This window comes from Chelmon rostratus, chromosome 11 (assembly GCF_017976325.1).
Source record: "Chelmon rostratus isolate fCheRos1 chromosome 11, fCheRos1.pri, whole genome shotgun sequence".
In the NCBI taxonomy this organism is placed as follows: domain Eukaryota; kingdom Metazoa; phylum Chordata; class Actinopteri; order Chaetodontiformes; family Chaetodontidae; genus Chelmon; species Chelmon rostratus.
In genome coordinates this window covers 4802260-4817845 of record NC_055668.1, presented here as the reverse complement: position 1 = coordinate 4817845, position 15586 = coordinate 4802260, and positions in this window count along the sequence as shown.

Sequence of the window (15586 nt, the reverse complement as noted above, 5' to 3'; positions counted from 1 at the left end):
CCACGGTGCATTTTAAGAGCACTTGTAATGAATTACAATGCACTTGTGCTCAGAACTGGTCCCTATTGAGGAATTTGAATTATGAATTATGCATTTCTCTTATTTATGAGATTCATGTCAGCCATGAAACCAGTTTTGGGGAGTAGCATTGCTACATGTCGGGAAGCTATTAGTTCAGCTGTTAGATAGCTATTTTCAAAAAACCAACGCAGACATTGGCTGTGTTTGCCTCCTGTGTATGTGGACAGTAATAGCACGATAAAATGCAGAATTTGACTCCACAACGGCCGCTAGCATACACAACAAGGTCAGCAACACCTTTAATTCGTTATCCACTTTGAATTAACTGCTGGTAGTCAAGGCTCATCGATGTGATGTGATTTCATTCCTTTTGGAAAAGGGTCATGTGACAGTTGAGCGATGTATCAGGGGAGGACAAGTCATGACTGATAAGAACCAATTATGTCTGCATCATCGTTTCCAAAAGTCTCTCTTTCTGCCCGTTCAGACCACAGCACAATCCCAGAGTTTTCAAACTAAAACAGGGTCGGCGTGTTTCCAAAGGTCTCCGTGTTAGGGTTTCTAAAACACTGGCAGAAGTTATGTGTTTTAAAGTGTCGATGCAAAATGCAAGTGGTGGTTCGGTGGGACCATGTTCAGACACTGGTGAGACCATAAAAAAACAATCCAGGAGGCGCAGTTTGAGTAACAGATTCAAAGGGTTGAAGGCTTATTAGACACCAACCACTGCACAGTGGTTTATAATGATATGACTTTGCAGCTCTGGCAAGATATCACTCTAGCAATTATTTTATCTTTCCCTGCAATGATTTTGAGGTAAACAGTAGAAATAAGGTGTTCAGGTTACAAGTAATCTGCCAGGAATGCATAATTGCATGTGTCTGATTGGCCAGCAAAGTTTCTTGCCAGATGATGTTGCAGAGTGAGAGGGAGAGAGAGTATTTTGATTTGGAAATTCAGTGCAGTTTGTTTATCAGTAAAGTGTAACCACCCTCTGGACTGGACCACTGCACAGTCCTCCACAGAAAAAATGTTGAAATGCTGAAATGTCACACACAGAGCAGTCTATAAGGATCGGGCATGACTATATCATAACTTCAGTGTCAATGTGAGCATTCTTTATGAATATATGAATATAACACTCATAGAAGTTTAACCAAAGCAATGGCCGAGACGTTTTTGTGGGAAACGTGGACTCCATGTCAAACGGGAGAGATGAGGAGGTGTGTATGTGGGACAAGGGTGAGGATAATAGGGGAGCAATGAGGAGCGCAACACAGTGAGGGAAGATGAGAAAGGGAATGGAGTAAGAGAAAGTCAGAAGAAAGCACTGCTGGGCACCACTCACAGAGGCATAAATCTAGGCACTCACAATTGGATTCAAATGCAAATCCAGCACCTAGCACCCAGTGGAAAGGCCAACCTCAATTTAGCCAAATCCCAGTGTGTGTATGCTACCCCCAACGGACAGGAACACTTCATTCTCCACACTGTTTGTCTCCGACTGGGTGTGTGTGTGTGTGTGTGTGTGTGCTTGCAGGCATGCATAAATATGCATAGACCTCTTATTAGAAGCATGACAACAATGACAGAGAATTTTCCATGTTGAGATGCCGCTGTAGGCCTTTAAAGAAAAGTTACTCAGGAAGTTTGCTTTCTCTGTGCCACAGTTTTTCACTTTGGATATTTGGGCTGATTTTTGAGTATGTCCATGTTTTACGGGGTGGGAGCTGTAGCCATTAACATGCACACCCCTGCGCGCACATCCCCGTCCATCCCAATTCTCCTCTCTCTGTTCCCACCTACCAGCCCCTCCAGCAAGGGAGTCAGAAATGAACCTGAACTGATTGGGAGTCAAAAGCAGTTGCCGGGGCAGGTTCAGTGGGGCAGAAGCAGTTGCTGGGGCAGCGGTGTTGATGGTTGGTTACCAAGGGTGGAGGTGGTGGAGGAGGGCAGGGTGGGTAGCCCCGTTGGTTGCCAGGGGGCAGCCCGCTGGTTGCTTGGGAGTGCTGTAGCAATCGGGTGAGTGTTAACGCCATTAGGATGCCTTACCATATGAAAAGCTGGGTGGGTGTGGCAGGGCCGAAGATGAGTCCTAGGAGGATAGCCCCACTGTCAAACAGCAGGAGTCGTACAAAAGAGCCTTTCACTGGGCCATTATTACCCCCCCGCTAACACACACTTTCACAAAACCTCAACCCTGCGCTCCCATCCGAGCCGGGCCCATTCAGAGCCAGCTACCGTGGCCACAGAATAGGGGAATTCCCCCTTTAAGTGTAGGAATGACAGGTCAAACAGAGGAGGGAGAGAAGACTCAAAGAACAAGAGTAAAGAAAGAAACGACTTAAAGCACAGAGACCCTCCACCAGTCTGTACGGAGCTGTGTGTTTTCACCAAGCTGGCATCCAGACTCCAGCTAGAGAGAGGCCCCCTGAGACCCCAGTGCAACCCCTAGGGAGAGACTCATTACTGGGGGCAACAGCTCCTTGGCGCTCCCCATCCTGTCCAGGAGTAGAAATCTTTATTTACCTCTTACTTACGGGCAGAGGTACTGTTGACTATGCAGCAATGAAAAAAGCACACAGGAAGCTAAAAATAGGCCGAGCTAACGCAGCCAGGAAAGGAAACCTGGGTGTATATAACTGTACATACGTGTGTGTGTGTGTGTGTGTGTGTGTGTGTGTGTGTGTGTGTGTGGACACATAGCCGCAGGTATGGGCAGCTGTGGGGAGAAGCAGCGATAAAAGCCCGCCTCTGTTTCCTGTCCTTAACAGGCTAATGGTGGGGATTTACTAGCCTTTTATTATGATTGCTCCAATTAGCTGTAAAGCAGCACAGGCCCAGTCCTCTAACTGCCTGTTTGTCTGTCTCTCAAGCCCCTTTCACACACGCGGTCTGTCCCTGAAATGTTCAGGCACATGTCCTGCATGGGGTCATGTGCGAATGGCAGCAGGCATCGACACTCAGCGAAATATGTCACACGAATGTCCCATCTCAAGAGCCAGGCTTAAGGGGGAGGCAGGCAGTAACACTGCAGGGACAAACGCATAACGGGTGATGTCCATCTGACGAAAGATGCTTTCATGTGGAGTGTCAAGACTCCGCTGATGATGTATTTGAATGCGCAAATATGTTTACAGTTAATAGATCGCGAGAAAACATTGCTCGTCTCAGAAACGTGTTGAATATTAAATACATTACAAGAGCACCAAACAAATTACAATGGAGACTGATTCAATTTGATTTGCAGGGCTCACAGCATTGAAAGATATTTAAATAAGACGACAGCCGTGCCGGTGGCTCTATGAGGCTGCTCACAAATATTTACATGCTGATGTACAGCATCACTTTTAACTAAAATGAAACAGAAGCGCACCTGAGGTTGAGCGCCATGTCATTAGTTCTGCATTCAAAGCTCAAATTGCTGGACAAAGTAACACTAGATGAACAGTCAGGGGATCACCTGCAGCATTTACGCCTGTACTACATTTCACAGCAATCCATCCAGTAGTTGTTGAGACGTTTCAGTCTGGACCAAAGTGGTGGACCAACTGACACATTCAGCAACCTTGTCTCTATCCAGAGACGAAGGCTGTATTGGAAACCGCCTACTCTACTAGCAGTCTGTACTGATGTGAAGGATATATCTGCAGCATGACAAAAATACCTGAATGTTGTACTGAAACTCTCTGGTATGCATCTGACCAGTCTATGTTGCTGCTGCTATCACCACGAACAAAATACTACGCACCCTGAAACAGATATCTCAGAACCTCAGCACATGCACGAAAGGCAGGATGTAAGGCCAGATACCACTGGAGATATAAAAACTACGCTTTGTTTGTAATTCGGGTCAACTGACTATTTAAGCAGGGAAGGGTATCAACAGCGTCGTGGTTAGGCCGACTCTCAACATGACGCTAAAACAAAGCGTCAGATGTCAAAACCACCAGTTTGAAAGTCATAGCTGTCTCCCGCTTTTGTTTTAGTTTTATGTTTCCTGAAACATCTGTGTGTGATGCTCCATAATGTTTGCCGACATGCAGACACACAAGTAGTTCCAGGCCTGAAAAAAACGCATGAAGCGTGCAGTTAAGTAATCCTGACTGACTTATCTCGTTCTTCAGCTTATGTCTTATTTTGTTGCTCGTTTCAGTCGCTCCTCGGCTCTCGTCCAACTGCGCGTTTGAGTCTGCCCGTCAGTTCTTTTCCCTCTGAGCTGACCACAGTCCAAGCTCCATGTCGGCCCAAACATCTGTGCTGAGCAAACCTTAATGGAGCAGTTTTTATGTCGGTTTCGTTATACAACCGCTTACCACATTTTGTAACGTCAAGACAAAATACACCAATTATCCATCCGCATGTCAACATAGAACAATTTAAATAAGCATAATAGAGTCTTGAATTCCCTCCCATTTGGGGGTTTCGTTTTGTTCTCAGTGGTCAGAGGGTTTTATTGTTGAAGAAGACGAGGGGAAGCAGACGGTGCGGGATGAAACAACGGAAGAACACAGCATTTGTTGTAGCTTTGTTCAAGTTTCACTTGCAAAACCATTGAATGAACCGTTGTTCTGTTTGATCCAACTTGTCCGCTAATTTCCAGATTGTGAGTCAGCAGTGAGGCCGTGAGTGAGTCACCGGAGTGAGTGGTGTGTGTGTGTGGGTGTGTGTGAGTGGGAGTGGGAGTGGTACGTGTGGGTGTGAGCCCTGCGGTCGCAAGTATGACTAAGGGGCAACTTATGAGTCCGTGCGTGCGTGTGAGAGAGAGAGAGAGGAGGGAGAGCGAGAGGGGTGTGTTCGAGACGGTCACATGTGATTGGCCGGTTTTCACGACAGAGCCGGAGACTGTGCAGACACTGACCACAGCACAATAAGATTATTCCTTTAACCAAGTTGCATTAGTGTCGCTGGACGTCCTTCAGAAACAGACCTTCTCAGCTTTAGCAGCAAATGTGTGGGAATGCGAGTCTCGGCAGTCTCTGGAGGAATAGTTTGACATTTTGGGAAATATGATTATTTGCTCTCTTGCTGAGTTAGATGAGAAGATGCATACCATCTGCTGTATCAGAAGCTCATCCTGTAAATAACCTGTGAGACTATTTTTGTGAGAGAATGGGTTGCATTAACGCTAATGTTCTGTAACAGGACACCACACGACGGTCAAATGATGGAGGTTTAGGATGGTAAATGACATTAAAACCATTTTACATTCAAGTCATTGCAAATACACTGCAGTTACAATACAGTAAGCACTGTATTATAACATGTGTCAGAATACAATGTTATCAGTCTTAAAGGTTCAGCGTGTATTTTTTTCCTCAACAAGTGTTTATAGAGAATGGTCTGATTTCAACCATATCCTCTTACCAGATTTAATTGTTCAGAGGAGAATATGACCATCTTTGTAGTGCTGACCTGAGGTTTTATTGTATGCAGGCGCAGACAAAGCAAACCTGCTGCTCTGTCACCGTGTTGTTCAGGCAGGTGTAGGGAACAGAAGCATTGTTCTTGGACATTTAGTTGTATGCTTGGTTATTGTTTGCATCTGTTGAACTCCATACTTTTGATTTATGACTGCATGTATGATTAAACCACATGTTGAACTACCTGTATCATTTACAGATTGTGCACTCAGCTTCATTTACTTATCGTAAAAAAAATGTAGCTACGCTGTAATCTTCCATTTTAACCATTCTCAAAGTGAAAATGTGAATTTTACGCAGCAGAATGGGAGATGCGTCTTTTTTGCTGCAGTTTCTCTACATACATTACCCACAATGCAAGTGTTTGGGTGTGTTATGCTCGTAGCAGCTAATTTAGCATTCAGCCACAAGCATCTAGCAAAGATGCCAAACGGGCTACAGAGGTCTGGTAAGTTCAACTTTTTCAAACTCCACTCCCAAATTGTTTTCATTTCCAAATTTGCAGTCTTCAGCCGACGTTGACTCATATGACATCACTTGAGGCAGTTTATCAGATTTTACGCAGCTCTTTCTGGAGCAACCAAAGTATTAACTTAGGAGATGGTGTTTTTTTTTCAGTACATGCAATAGTCCTAAAGGTCCAGTGTGTAGGATGTAGGGGGATGTATTGGCAGAAATGGACGCATTAGTGCGTCTCCTGAGAATAAGAATTGTGCTTTTGTTTCCTTTTGAGGTCTTAGTTATATCTAAAAAGGGAGCAGGTCCTCCACCATGTTGTGCTGCCATGTCTCTACATCAGCCCTGAGTGGACAGCCCTGATGTAGGGTGAGGTGAGGGGTATTCAGCTGGTTGCAATCTGCAACCTCACTGCTAGATGCCACCAAATCCAACACACCCGACCCTGAAGCACGCAAACACACAGACACACACAAACAAGGGATCCAGTGAATATTTTTCCAGAGAACAGAGAGTCAATTTCATATGCTGGGATTCAACCATAATATAAAGATCTCTTCCTTGGACAGGAGTATTACAAACAGTGTTTTGCCACATGTTCTGCAGTCCCAAAAGAAACCATGAAGCAAACATATTTCATTACTAAATGCTCTGATGCAAACTGAGACAGGGAAATGCTTATACGTATTCGATCCATATACTTGTTTGATCACAGTTATAGTGAAAGCAAACAAAGTATTCACGGAGTCATGGAACAAACTGTATTCTGGCTTGTTCTGTGCGTTTCTGTGGTTCTGTTTTGGGGAAAAACCAGACAACAAGGAACTGGCATGAAGCAACAGCAGACCGGTGATGCTGCCAGTTTCCTAGTAGTGCCACTCCAGTGGGGCCTGCAGACTTCAGTGACCTGTAGAAACACGCACACACACACACACACACACACACACACACACACACAGCAGCAGCCAGAATGATTAGTCACGGGGTCCCATTCCCTCCCTGTGTTTATCAATTAACACTGAGAACGTGGGAAAGGGAGGCAGAAAAAATCCAAAGGGATTAAAGGACAGACTGACAGCAGCACATGTTCCCCGACTCCTTCCCCTCTCTGCCTCTGCCCAGTGTCTCCTTCCTCTCCATCCGCTTTTTCTTTCTCTATCTGTCCATCAGTAAAAATCCTTCCCCACCATTCCTGCCTTGCGTGTCTTCTGTGTTTTGTTCATCTCAGCCATTGCACATGACACTTAATCGAGCATTGGCAAATAAAGTTTGTTTTGTCCAACTTTGCTCGCAGCTGAGTGAGTTATCTCACATGGGACCCTATAAAGATTACCACAAAGTGCTACAAGAAGTCAGACGTCACTGGAAAACACTCTATGTGCAAGTCAGTTCACGGTAGGTTATTTTTTTGTGAATGACAGTTGGTCCGCACAAATATAAGCAATGCCTCACAAAAAACCTGCAGACGTTACTGCTCACATGTTGTCACTGTCGGGTTAAGCAGACAGGGTTTGGCACAATTGCGTGAAGCTGTGCCACTGGAAATACTGGAATAAAATTTAATTCTTTTGTTTGCTAAGTTGCATAATAGAGGATGACATCAGGATTGGATGAAAATCATGTACTGAAGTAAACATAAATATGTGTTGATGTGCTTGTCTAAACCCTGCAAATGAGGTTAAAGGATGAGGGTGAGGATTTTTCTCTGAACAAAAATTGTTAGTGGTGCCATTCAATTTCATTTTCAAGGGTCACCAAGGTCAATCAATCCTATAAAGGAATTCAATGTGTACAGCAATTTTAACAGCGCTCCACCCAACAGCTATCAGTCAGGAGCAAAGTGACATCATCCCCAGCACAGCACAGCTCAGGTGGCTAAGAAATCAAGTCCGGGAACTCGTGTTTACAAGTTGAAAAGCTTTTAATAGCAAAGGGCTAGCATATTATGCTATCACCATGACAAATACAAAACCTTGTTGTTCCTAGATTTTCTTTATTTTCTCCCTAAACAATAACACTTTTTTTGCAGCTGCAACAGGGTCCAGACCTAAGTGAAGTTTCTCAAGTTCTACAAACCAAAAAACTTCTCAAAACACCAAGTGACCATCAGCCCATCCAGACGGCCCCAACATGGGAAACAGTCTCACCCATTACGAAACAGAATAACATCTCCATGTTTACATTTCAGATATCCCACTTTGGGCCCGACTGAGCTCAGTCTGTGGGAGAGGAATGTGTAGGGTAGCGTGAGCATTACTGTTGTTACCATTCGGCCATTTTGGATCTGCAAGGCCCCACACGGTGCCAGCTGCTTCTTCAAGCCCAACTAAGCTCTTGGCATTGGAGCTAATTTGACCCATGGAGGGCCAATTGAGACCGAGCTGGGGAGTCGGGCTTAGATCGCTGGAGCGAACCATGGACCAATACTGAGAGAGGAGGCCATAGGGAAGTATCTTCCTCTAAGCCCCAAATCTCTTCTTTCTTTTCTTTCACTCATTGCCTTTTCCCTGTCTCTCATCTTTTTCATCATTTCTTCTTCCCCTCCTCCCTACCTTCCCTCCTTTTTCTTTTTCTTTTCCTTTCATCTTTCTTTTTTCTTCCTTGACATTTTGTTTGTAAAAAAAATGCTTCTTATGAGCTCCTTATATTTTACCTGTTATTATTTGTAGCACATTCCTCTTTTCTATGTCCCACAGTCACTTGCTCTATTGTTAATTAGATCACTATGGTTTCATCTGCTCATGCTCTACAATCACTCAGTTGTTTGTTTCAGCAATATGCCTTGGCTCTGTACCTCTCCTTTCATCCTCCCTTCTCTTTCTCCCCTCACGAGGAGTAACGCTTGTAGTGCGGCAGCCAGCAGACGTGTTGGTCCAGAGGATAACGGTGGCTCAGAGGCCTGTTGTCCTGGTTGCTAATGTCAGGGAGATGGAGGGTCATGCATACTGATGTTGTTTGAACTTCTCCTAAAGTGATTATTTATGCACAGCCAGACTCGCTTGGCCGAGCCAGGATTAACTTCATGAAAATGCAAAAGGGCATGTAGGCACGCACGCACAAATGCACGTATTCACACACACACACACACACACACACACACACACACACACACAGTGGCGTGCTTTCATGGCCCAGTGCCTAGCTTTCCCCCAAAGTCCCGGCCTCAGTGGTTTTAGGACAGGGCAGTGCTAAACCCCCGTGGAGCCTTCACGCTAACGTCTCCATGGAGATGCTAAAGAGATTAGCACACTATGCGCTGGTGTGTACATGTGAGCGTGAGTGTGTATGTGTGTCACCCATGATGAGAGTGGTGGAAACCCTGCATGTTAAACTGTAACCAAATCATTTTTTCTGCCATCAATCAACAGGTGGCACTGAATGGAAGTGAAGAAAGGGACGGACAGAAATAATGCCTTTGTCTCTAAATCATGTTGTTGTCCTTCATAACGTCTCACTGACTAAATGACATGTAACCTTCCATCCATCAGTCTATCCCTCCATTCATCCATTTATTTTCGTGGGCCTGCATGCCTCAATGGACGGAGCTCAGAACTGACACAATTTAAAGTTAGAGTCCAGTAACCGTCCTGAAAATGTATGTTGACACTTGGTACCGTCAAGTTCTGCCAACCAAAAAGCACCAAGTGACCGTCAAGCCACTCAGACTGCTCCACTATCAGAAACAGTTCCACCCATTATGGAACATAATAACATTTACGTGTACATCCGTGGAAGAACAACATGTTGTTATCAGTCATTTTGGATCCGCAAGCTCCCACACAGTACCAGCTGCTTCTTCAAGCCCAACTAAGCTCTTGGTATTGGAGCTAATTTGACCCATGGAGGGCCAGTTGAGATCGAGCTGGGGAGTCGGGCTTATGTCCATATTCTTGGCAGGAAATAAAGCATGTTCAGAGTTGGTGTTGAACATGGCCACGGTTGAGCCCTGTCACCAGTTGTATTTGTAATTTTCACGGACACGATGTGGATGATGTGGTTCTGCTGGCTTGGGAGTGAGTTGTTGCCCCAAAGTGAAGGGCTTCAAGTATTTCAGGGTCTTGTCTACAAGTCAGGGTAAGAAGAAACATGAGATGGACACATTGGTGCTGCTTGGCTGTTAAAACTTCCAATGCACAGAGACAACGGAGGCCGATCAGCATAAAGACAAGAAAATATTTAGAAATGCGTCCCCCGCCACGCCACCCCCCCTGTCCTTCTCCTCTCCTGTCTCCAAGACCCGGTGCCTCCTGTCCTCTGCAAACACAACATCCTGAAAATCTCAGCTCTACGCAGCTCACAACCTCTTTGTCTGACTGTCTCTGTCTCTCCAGAGGGTGTAAGGGAAACAGTTCCATCCTCTTTGAAGTATCAGACAGTGTTTTGTAATATGGGTATGAAGAAGGGTCAGCGCTGTATGCACACAGGCACACACACACACACACACACACACACACACCCACACACACACACGCTATCAGCCTTGGGTAAAACAGGCAGCAAAGCTCATGAGTTAGAAGCGAGCCAACTTATTATGGTAACCCCAGAGAGGCCTTCCTCCCTCCACTCCCCTCCCAGCCCTCCTCAGGGTGCTTTGAAATGAGAGAGGGAGGGTGAGCATAGATAAACAAGGGGTGAAGAGGAAGAGCAAGAAGGTGTGTGTGGGGGTTGGGGGGGGGCACGAACAGCATCCCATACTGAAGAGGTCTCCCACTTCCCCTTGGAGTATGAAAACACACTGATAAGGGCGAGGACTTCTTCCTGTATGCTGTTGAGAAGGTCGGGATGGGGGAAGAGAGGAGAAATAAGATGATGAATAACACAAAATATAGCAATGGGGTCCAGATGAGAGTACTGCAGGAAAGTAGAAAGGAAGAGTAAGATGGGAAAATGGAAAAAAAAAATAGGGAGGGGGGGTTTCGCCTAATCAGGAAAGCACAGCGTACATTTTTAACCCTCCTACTCATCCCAAAATTGAACTGAATTGTTTGATAAAATCAACACTGCACGCTAGCTTCAGACAATCCAAAGAATCTAAGCTGTAGCTAGCTGTTAGCAGGACTAGCCTACCTTGCGTTACTTTTTTCTTGATTCTAGTCAGATTTAGCGACCCTCATTCATGTGGTGTAACAAACACACTTACCCAAATGCTCGAAAAGTCAAAATCTTGTTTTGTACTTGCAGGAAATGGGTCAAAAAAGTCTGCGCAGTTTTAGCTAAAGCTAGCTGTGACTGCACACCGGCTAGCCTTAACTAGCTACAGTAGCTGGAAGCTGTCACTGTGGTGTTTTATGTCTGTTTTGTGGTTTATGTAGCATAATGGGCTTAATTTCGAAGTGGTAAAACAGTCAAAAAATCAGATTTTGGTCTTAACTCAATTTTGACCAAATATGCAGTTAGTGTGTTTGGGGTTTTCGGAGGGCAGAGTAGGGAGGAGAAGAAGGAAGACAGGAGGAATGGTAAAGAATACTGTGAGGGAAACGGAGAGTTGGAGGTCAAAATAAGTGGATCTTAAAGAAAGGAAGGGAGGGAAGCAAAGGAGACTGGAGAAATGAAACAGGACGAGGAGAGCATTTGCAAGAGACTTGAGGAGACAAGATGAGAGAGAAAGGAGAGGAGGGCGAGGAGGAGAAGAAAAGACTCCAGTCATTCAGAGGAGGAGGAGGAGGAGGAGAGGAGGAGGGGGATTTGTTGTTTTCTTTCCTGTGTGTTGATAAAGCAGGACAGGAAGGAAGCGTCCCAGTGAGGACCAGTAAACTCCACTGACTGTGCCAGAGCCATTACCGCCGCATTGTTCTCCATCAGCCTCTGTTACTGGCTCCTGTCTTCATTATCTCACCACTATTGTCTCAGGACTCTTAGGTGATGAGCCCAACGACCTGACGACAGCCGTGGACACACACACAAACAAACACACACACACACACACAGACACACACACACACACACACACACACACACACACACAGGCAGAGACAATCGCTTATACACTGAGAGACAAAGGAGACAGACTGAAAATAGACGGAATAGTAATGACCGTGATATGTGTGTCTGTGTGTGTGTGTGTGTGTGTGTGTGTGGGTCTGCTGACCACCCTTGGTTGAGCTACAGTAAAAAGGCCGAAACAGCACAGATGGCCACTGTCAAGTCATTCTTCTCCTGGTGTAGATCTTTCTTTCTTTAACTCTCCTCTATTTGTTTCCATCACCTCTTTAAATCCTTTCAACTTTTAAACAAGTTGCTGAACTCCGTCTGTCTCCTCAACTCTTCCCCTCAGGCCAGTGGAGAGCTTGTGCTCTTTCTCGCCACATTGGGCCTTCATTTACACTCAAGACATTTGCCACCAATAATGAATCTCCAAGCTTGATTTATCAAAGAGTTAGTGGTTCGATCTCCTGCTTCTTTGAAGATATTGACGTGTCCTTGAACAAGACAGTGAACCCCAAGCTGAACTCATCCACTGGCTCTCTGCCTCCATTATGTTATGCTGGAACACGTCATTGTGATATTCCACATTGGAACAAACCACATTAAGCAGGGACGTACGGACTCATGCCTTTGTGAAATGACTGTAGACACTTTTACTTTCATTTTTGAAACTGAAAGACTCAGTACAGGAAACAGATTATAGAACAGTCAGTGTCTACGTGAAGAGACAGATGTGTAACAAACACAGAATATGAAATGACAGGAGTGTGTTTGAGGGTAATACTCTGTGTCTGTGAGTCAGTCCACGCCGTGACTTAATGTGTACCAAACACGGCGCGGCCATGCCATGTGCCTTTTAGCAAGCAAACAACACGCCATTAGTTTCTGCGGTCTAAATCAAAACCACTGCTTGTCACAATATCCCGCTGTTTGAGTGCACTCTCACATGGCTTTTCTTTACTCGCCCATTTTGCGGCTGACAATGTTTGACTGTTAAAAAATGTCCCTTTTTTTTCTCTTTTGAGGGAAAGTTTGAGCCCCCTTCAGAGAGCCTTTGAGATGAAGCCATTTGGACAGCAAGCAGAGAGAACCAGAACTGAGCTCAAAGATCTTTTCTCTTCCCCTCCACCTCACTCTCCTTCTCGCCATGTCCCGCTTTCCGTCAGCGAGGGAGTGGACTGGACAGGAGGAGAGGGAGTCGGGTCGTGATGTTTTCCGTGCAGCCATAAATACGTCCGTCCCTGCTCATGCTTTATGGAATCCAGAGCCTCTTTATCCCTTCCATGTGTTCCCTATGAGCCAGGGCCCTGACCTCTGACCCCCCGGGCCCTTGACTCGGTTATCTTAGGCCCAGGAGAGACAGTGTGTGTGGGTATGTGTCGGTGGGTGGAGTTGATAGGGGGTTGATTATCTCATGACCCCGTTCCCCCTCCCTGCATCACCTTACCCCCCGTCTTCATTTCACAGGCTATAAAACACACACATACCCAGACACGGACACACACACACCAGGTGGAGCGGTTCAACTGTCACATCACAGATCACCTCCAGGCCAGTCTGACCTCAGCCGTTTCACAAACACTAACACACACACACACACACACACACACACACACACACCAGGGCTGACAGCCTATTAAAATCTTCAACAGTTTGCTGCCACTTTGTCTTATCCAAATTTGAACATTTGAAAGTGAATGAACGTTTGTCTGCAGTTATATTTGATATCATAGTAGATAAGATAAGATAAGATAAGATAAGACTTTATTAATCAACTGTTCCAAATACCTGCAAGCGTGACATTCCCATCAGCATCAGCTGCCCTTTGTGTTCAGTGCTCATTAGCAGATGTTAGCAAGCTAGCGTGCTAAACTGAGACGGCGAAAAAGGTTAACATGATACCTGTTAAACACAAGCATGCTAGCACTGTCACTGTGTGCATGTTAGCGTGCTGACTTTAGCATTTAGCTCTCTGCCTGACTGTAGCCTCACAGGGCTGCTAGCATGGCTGTTTTAGCCTTGTTATTTTCTTTGAGCACCACAAACCAAATACCATCACCTTTGTGGCCGTTGGTGTGGCCAACGGCATGCTGGGAAATGTACCTTGATTTTGAAATAGCATTTTAGAGACAGCTATAATTTTGACATATGTCTGCAGGTATGTGTCCTACGCTGCAGTTGTCTTAATATTTTCAATGTCTAAATCAAAAGGTTGAAAAATTTGAGGCTGTACAATTGGTCTGTTGTTCTTATGGCCACAAAAAGCATGCATATTATGAACAAAATTGAAGTTAATATGACGAATTACATAGGAGGGGTAAAATCACACAAGGAATGCAGTGAGCTAACCAGTGTGGATACTTCAGTTTTATTCATTCAGTTTTTTTTTTCTAATTGGAGCCAGACTGTGGATTTCTGTGTGTTTATGTTCTTTATATTTATGTCCTCACATTTCCGTTGCGCTTAGTTCTGTTTTGATGTGTGCCTTGCAGTGCCCCCCCCCCCCCCTTTCTGTATTACAGTGCATCCCTAAGCACTGCTTGTGTTTTCTCATGATGCAGTACAACAGCCTCTCTCGTCCAACTGTTTGATGCTGCTATCCATACAATTCATCCACATTCAGCACATGTTCCCAATAAATTTGTCAGATGATTGCATTTATATAACACAACTGGCTGTATTCCCGCATACATATGATATCCCTTTTTACTGTATTTTACTATTTCCTGCACTGTTCCAGAGGGGAATCATTAAAAGTAATCGTATTCTAATGGAAGTATCATGTCCTATGATCGACTTGCTATTTGAGGTGCTTGCCTTGCCAAGAATAAAACACTGGGGAAACAATGAATACATGTAAGTCCAAGTAATAAAAGCCTAGATGTATTGGGACACAATATAAGCAACAGGTATCGACTTCACACAAAACTCTATAGGTGTCAGCCTTCAAAGCACTTTATGAGCTGAATCTCTATGTTTGTGAGAGTTTTTCTTGTTCATAGTTACTGATTGGACTGTGCCATGCAGCGTGACTATCACATGGAAACTCTTTGACTGAATGATCCTTTAAATGTTCTCTCATGAGCAGTGTGATCAGGGGAAGTAGGCTGACCAAAAGCAAAACGTAAGTGAGCATTGTGAGAGCAATGCTCACTTACTTTTAACACAAAGTGTGCACACACACACTTTGTGTTAAAACAGCAGGGAGGCCAAGGCTGCTCTGTGTCAACAGGACACAATCACTACGCGTCCACCTACACACACACACACACACACACATACGTATACAGCCGTCTGGCTCTTTTAGTGCCTCTTCCCAGGTTGCTCTGATCTAAAGGGAAAGGGGCCAAAGCTCAAAGGTGAAGGGTCATCTTTACAGGGGCCGCTCTCCCTTTACCCCCAGTTCCTAATTAGGCTTTAATCAAGCTAATTAACTTTCATTAACTGGCCAGGGGAGCTGGGTCTGCTTAACCCAGGCCAGACCTCACCCATTTAAAAGCTGCAGAGGGACGAGGGTTGGGGGTCGGTAAATTGGGGAGGAGGTTCAACAACAAAAATGTAATTTTCTGATCCAGATGTTACATAACGCTGAAAAGGGAGAGAGGTCATGCACACATGCACATGCGAATGTTTCATAAAAGTGAACACATGTGGGGACATTTGATCTAAATCAGCATCGCAATATTACATCTGAATTACAACTTCAGAACCAGAGGTCATGTCCTTTTCAAGCCTGTTACAAGCTTATTATCCTTCAGTTT